Raw genomic sequence first — 6,883 nt, 5'->3', positions numbered from 1 at the left:
ACTCGGCATGGACTCAAAAGCTAGCAAAAGTCCATGAACCAAAGTTCATGAACTCATGAACTGGCCAAAGCTAGACTGGAATCAATGTGCACAACACAAAAAAAAGGGTCACAGGAAAAATTAATGCCCAGAAAATGATGATGAAGATTATGAAAATTATAAAACCAGGAGGCCACCTTCTAGAGACTACTCCCTGCAGAAAGACCAAATGCTGATCTCATTGGACTGGCAGGAATTGAAGGTTATAAAGATTAGGCAAGATTGGGTTCCATTTCCTTAAGCTGTCAGGAGCCCATGGCGACAATGAAAGTAGGGGAGCCAGTTGATTGATCTTATGGTGGACAGCAGGGCTGAACACTCAGTAGTGACACAACCCATTGGGCCATTGCCAAAAAATATGTGACTATTGTTGAAGCCACTGGGGTCCCAGAGAAGAGGCTATTTTACTGACCTAAAAGGTCTGTCATAGGGGCATGAGAGGTACAATATAAATTCCTGTATCTTCCAAACTACCCAATTCCCTTGCTAGGAAGAGACAGGCTCCAAAAACTGTAGGGCCAAATTAGCTTTGAACCACAAGAAAATATGACTTTAAGTCTGACTCATCCAGGGGAAATGCTGTTAATCCTTAACATCCTGCAAGCTGACGAGTGGAAATTGTAGTTAGAAAAGTCACCAAAGCCAAGAATAGATGAGCTACATGGGCTGATACATAAGGTTCCTGGGGTGTGGACCAAAGTTAACCTGGACTGACTATAAATCAAATACCAGTGATAGTGGGACTAAAACTGAGGCAATTCCAGTTTGAGTCCACCAATACACCCCTCCCCCAGGAAGCCATACAAGGCATTCAAGGACATTTAAAATGGCTCCTAGAACATGGAATCTTGGCTAGATGCCAGTCATCTTGGAACAACCCACTTTTGCTAGTACACAAACCAGGAACTAATGAATATATACCAGTACATAACTTATGTGGTATGGATGAGGTAACTGAGACCACTCGCCTAATAGTACCAAATCTGCACACATTAATGGGACTCATACTGGCAAGTGCTGTCTGGTTTACTTCCTTGGACTTGAAAGAAGCCTTTTTCTGTCTTTGCCTTGCACTAGTCAGTCAGCCCATCTTCATATTTCAATGGGAAGATCCTATCATAAAAAACAGCTCACATGAACTAGGCCTCCCCAAGGATTCAAGAACTCTCAAATGATCTTTGAAGAGGTGCTAGCTACCGACCTCAAAGTCTTCATCACACCAGAGGACAATTGCACCTTGCTACAGTATGTAGATGACCTCCTTATGACATCCTCAACTTGTGAGGACTGCTATCAAGGAACTAAAGACCTCCTTCATCTACTTTGGAAGGCCAGATATAAGGTGTCCAAAAGAAAAGGGCACAAATCTGCCAACAAAAGGTCAGATATTTAGGCATCATAGTAACACAATGGGAGTCCCAGTTGGGCACTGAATGAAAACAAGCTGTCTGTGCCTCCAAATCCCAACCACTCAATGCCAGATAAGAGAGTTTGGAGGGGCAGGATTTTACTGTATCTGAATCCCAAATTTCTCACTTATGGCTAAGGCCCTATATGAAGACACCAAAGAGAGGGGAGGAGCCCCTTCTGTAGGAAGCTGACCAGGAAAGAGCATTTAAGCAAATCAAAGAGGCCCTGCCTCAGGCCCCAGATATAACCAAGACTGCCATATATAACCAAGCCTTTCTTCCTGTATGTCCATGAACAGAAGGAAATGGGTGTAGGAGTCCTAACTCATGTCATGGGATCCTGGCATTGCCAGGTGGCATACTCATCAAAACAATTAGACTCTGTGGCCTAAGATGGTCTCCATGCCTTAGAGCACTTGCTGCCACCACCATGCTGACACAGGAGGCTGACAAGCTGACTTTGAAACAACTGATTATTTGAGTACCACAGTCAGTTATAATCTTAATGGACCAGAGAGGGCACCATTGATTATCAAATCCAAAGATGAGTTGGCATCAGGGGCTCCTATACAAAAATCCTCATATAACTCTAGAGACAGTGAATACTCTTAACCCAGCTACTTTGCTCCCAGTTTAACTTCATGACGATGTGGAAACCATGGTTGAAGTATTCTCAAGCCAGGGAGACTTCACAGATCACCCTCTCAGAGACCCAGTTGTTGAATACTTCACAGATGGAAGCAGTTTTATACTAGGAGTCCAATGGGCAGAATATGCAGTGGTGATGTTGGACTCTGTGATGGAGACGCTGCCTCTGCCTACTAGAACCTCAGCCCAGAAAGCAGAACTGATAGCCTTGACAAAGGGCTCTTTTGCTAACAAAAGACAAAAAAAGGCTAATAGCGATACTGATTCCAAATATGCCTTTACTGTTACATGTTTATGGAGTGATATATAAGTAGAAAGGACTCCTAACTGCTTGGGGGAAGAAATAAAGTACAAAGAAGAAATTTTACAGCTCCTAGATGCTGTATGAGCCCCCCAACCCCAAAAATGTCTGTTATACACTACAAGGGACACCAATAGACTGAAACATTGAAAGCCAGAAGAAACCAAAAGGCAGACAAGGAAGCAAAATAGGCTGCTATGTCAGCCCTACAACCTGAAAGAATGGCACTGGCCATGCCGCTCATCCCAGAGCCTCCTCTCCTGGAGACCCCAAATTATTCTTCAGATGAAAAAGCCTGGTTTTCCCAAGAAACTAGACATTATATCAAGGGAGGATAGTAGAAATTCTCCTATGGGAGACTGACCATTCCTGAAATGATGCCCCCCCGGTTTGTAAAACAATTCCTTCAAGGGTCCCACATGGGAAAAATGACACTAGAAACATTACTAGGCTGTCATTTCTATGTGTGTGGCTCATTGCCATCACCTGAGCTGTTTGTGAGCAATGCTTAACCTATGCTCAAAACAACCCAAGGCAAGGGCCCACTCAGCCACTGGCTATTCAAGAAATGGGTGCTACCCCTTATGAGAACTTGCTTATGGACTTCACTGAAGGAGGCTATTGTTATATGCTGATGCTTGTCTGCACCTTTTCAGAATGGATTGAGGCTTTCCCCATCCAAACAGAAAAGGCCCAAGAAGTGGCAAAGGTACTGCTAAGAGACATCTTCCCAAGATTCAGACTGCCCCTGACCTTGGGGTCAGACAATGGACTGGCATTCATAGACAGAAGAGTCCAGGGACTAGCATGGATGTTAAAATTAAAATGAAAACTACACACAGCCTACCAACCACAGAGCTCAGGGGAACTGGAGCACATGAACTGAACACTAAACAATTGTTATAAAAATATTGCCAAGAAACCCACTTGAGATAGGATCAGGTCCTGTCCATGGTCTTCCTCCAAATCTGTGTACCCCCAACCAACAAACTGGGTATTCCACTTAAGAGATCTTGTTTGGCTGGCTACCCCTAATCATAGCTAAAATCAAGAATGATCTCTGCAAATTAGGGGAATTGACCCGAAGAAGGCAGATGCGGGCTTTGGGAATAGCCATGCAAGATATCCATGGCTGAGTACAAAAGAGAATAGCCATAAGTCTGACAGACCCAATAAACCCCTTCAAGCTCCAGGACTTTGTTTGGGTCATGAACTGGAATCTAACCATCCTGGGACCAATATAGGATGAGCCCCATACCATAATTTTGTCCTCAGCTACTGCTGTTAAAGTTGCAGGAATTGTGTGTTGGATCCACCAAAGTTGGCTAAAGCTGGCAGCTCAAAACGAGTGGATCAGCCAACAAGATCCAGATCATCTGAACTGGCTGGTGCTCCAGCAAAACTGGAGCCACCACTAGAAATGGCAGCCCTGCTCCAGTCACCCTGGAAGCTGACTAGTCTTTGCACAGCTGAAGCTTGAGGATCAACATAGAATTATAATGAAAGCATAAGTCTCTATTCCCTTTTGTTATAATTCTCCCTTGCCTTTTTACCCTACTTGTCAGAAACATTCAGTCAGCCATAGAGACCCTGGTAGACAAACACATCACCACGCAGCTAATGGCTCTGACCAAGTACCAACTTCTGCTCCATAGGGAACTACACCCCCCATAACAGGGTAAAAGATAGTAATGATGTTACTCTCTATTATAACTTGTTTCTAGAAAGCGTCAAAGAGAGGAATGAAGCAGAACTTTAAAAAGTAAAAGGAAAAACAAATTTCTCCAACCGTGAGCAATTCTTTAGACTTCCTCCTCTTTATGGCTGTTGTTCTTTGTTCTAGTACAAATAAAATTAGCACCTTTGCTCCTCTAAGTAAGGTTTTATGACCACCTTGCTTCTATAAGATCCTTATATGCTAAGCTGCAAAATAGTCACTACTTGATTAACTGCCTTTGTCCTGCTTCTGGAAACCTACTTGTTTACCTACCAGTTTCTCATCACTAGAAAGACAAACCTCTTTAGTCACAAGTATAAAACCAGAGCCCTTTTCTATGTTCTGGGCTCAGCCTTTGGATAAGAATCTGTTGGGCCGGTGCACACCTGAATAAATCCTTGTGTTTCACCCATTGGTCTCTCTTGTCTCTTAAATTCTGCAACATGCTAAGGACTGTATTGAATAAAGTAGACAACATGCAAGGACAGATGAGCAGTGCATGCAAAAATGGGAATTCTAAAGGAAGAATCACAAATGCTACTAATAAGAACCACTAATAAAATGAAGAATGCCTTTGATGGCTGAGGAAAAAGTCTTCAAGCTTGAGGATATCTAGAATAAATCTTCAATACTGAAAAGCAAAGAGAATATTCAAGAACTGTGGGACAGCTAGAAAAACATAATATACACATTATGAGATGATCCAAAAAAGAAAGACAAAAAAAGAAGAAATAGTTGAAACAATTATGACTGAGAATTTCTCCAAAAAGTATCAACCCACATATTGAAGAAGCTCCAAGAGCACCAAGCAGGATAAATGTCAAAAGCTATGAAGGGAGTGGAGGGGAATGAGAAAAAAAATGAAAATATATTGTGTACAGGTACAAAATCCCCATGGTGAATATGATCAATACGTATGACAAATACATACTAATTTTTTAAAGATTTATTTAAAACCACTGCCTCAACTGTCTGAGAGGGAAGGATGGGCAAGGCTGGTATCAGCAGCATGCTCACAGCCAAGCCAGATGTGAAATGAAAGTCTTAATTACCTGGATGCATGCAGCTGCTGATCCCTTATGTGAGACCATCCTCCATGGACCATAGTTCCAGTGGACAAGGTTTCCAGAGTTATTCCCCAAAACATTTGATGCCTCGGAAAGCTGGCACTCTACTGCCATTCTCTTAGCTTAATGAAGCTGACACTGTGTATGAAAGAAGCTGTGAGTGATGCATTTTGCTGATTGGGAAGGAATGGCCCTGGCTTTTAAGAGAGCTGCTGGTATCCAAGGAGCTTGCTCAAACCTTTGAGCAGTCCAGGATGAATTTTCTGAGTCTTCATTGGTTTTCACTATGGACTCAACTGCACATAATCCTATGACAGGGTCTGCATCACCTCAGGCAATTCCTCCAAAACACTGTTCAAGGTTACTGTTGTTGAGGCAGGATTGGATCAGTTGCTTAGTTACCTTCAGCAAACTGAAGTCACACTGGCACATTGATCTTTCATAACTCTTACCAACTTAGAGGATTTAATTATTTTTCCTGATGTCTCTTAGGAGATACTTTTAGTATTAGAAGTGGTGATGAAATCTACTTTTGTATTAAAAATTATGTTACCATATGGGAAAATTGCACTGATGAAGTTCAAGGCACATAGTTTGCTAACTGGACCACATTTTTCTTGACACAGCTACAGGCTGGACTTAGGAGAGATTTTGTGCAGTTAACAAATGCCCAGAAAGACTCTTAACAGCATTTGATGAAATACCGGCAAAACACTTGGATGAGTGTAAAAACAACCAGCTTCCTCTTTTCCTTGCAGAGCCTGCTGTGGTATTTCTCTGGGATTTCCTGAACCATCAGGAGGATTCCCATACATTCAACATTTTAAGCCATAGGAAGATCAACTTCTCTGAATTTCCAAAGGAAGAAGCAAGTCAGTTGCTTGCATTTTCCACTGTCTTGCTTTTTTTTGGATTCTTTGATGAAGAGTTGCTCTCAATTAAGGAGCAAGAAGTAGTAAGGCTATTGATGAGTTTTTCAGAAGGCTACTGTTCTCCCTGCCACCCAGAGTTTCTGCTTAAAAAGCAGGTGCTGAGCTACAAATAAAAAGCATCAGGATGTGGCCTCTGCTGTCTTTGCTAGAAGAATTCTGTCAGGAGGCAGCCAGGTTGGAAGATAATTCCTCAAAAACATCTACTACTCTTGGATTACAATGATTCTACATGAGCTCTGTGGTCCCTGCCTGGGAATCAGGATGCTCTTTGTGCCTTCAATGACTTTCCCTGAAAATGGGCCCTGCTGCCTAGTGTGCTAGTTCTCCTACAACCTGCACTTCCCCACATTCTTCTACCCAGAGTCCTCCTCCAAGTGTGGGTTGTGCTCTGCAGCCTCACTCCCAAATTCCAGTGAGCATCTGCCAGGTGGGCACCTCCTATCAGCATAAGCCGCACTCCCAGTGGTGGAACCACTTGAGCTTGTGGACAAGTACTAGGCTTCTGTCTCCTGTACTTTACCTGATGTTATTGCTCATCAATAAAATCATGTCCATGTTGTCCATGGGAAAAATACTTATGAATATCAGCAATATCTGAAGTTCTCAGTCAGCCTTGCAGTGTAGTGAGAACCTCATGGCCCAAATCAGCCCAGAGAAGAACAAATGGGAGAAATTATCAGTCTCACACATGCAACTTTAATGGAAATTTGGACATTTAATGAGAAGAAGCAAATCTTAATACATTTATTCAAGAAATCCACAAGTTGCAA

General features: G+C 42.6%; 1 pseudogene; it reads left to right on the top strand.

Annotated features, from left to right (window-relative positions):
* Positions 1 to 5,292: 5,292 nt before the first annotated feature.
* LOC101707548 (endoplasmic reticulum membrane-associated RNA degradation protein pseudogene) lies at positions 5,293 to 6,453 on the top strand (annotated as a pseudogene).
* Positions 6,454 to 6,883: the final 430 nt, after the last annotated feature.

This window comes from Heterocephalus glaber, unplaced genomic scaffold, assembly GCF_053883595.1.
Source record: "Heterocephalus glaber isolate CG9 unplaced genomic scaffold, H.glaber_assembly_v1.0 deba00000546, whole genome shotgun sequence".
In the NCBI taxonomy this organism is placed as follows: Eukaryota; Metazoa; Chordata; class Mammalia; order Rodentia; family Bathyergidae; genus Heterocephalus; species Heterocephalus glaber.
This window is presented reverse-complemented; position numbering and strand designations above follow the sequence as displayed.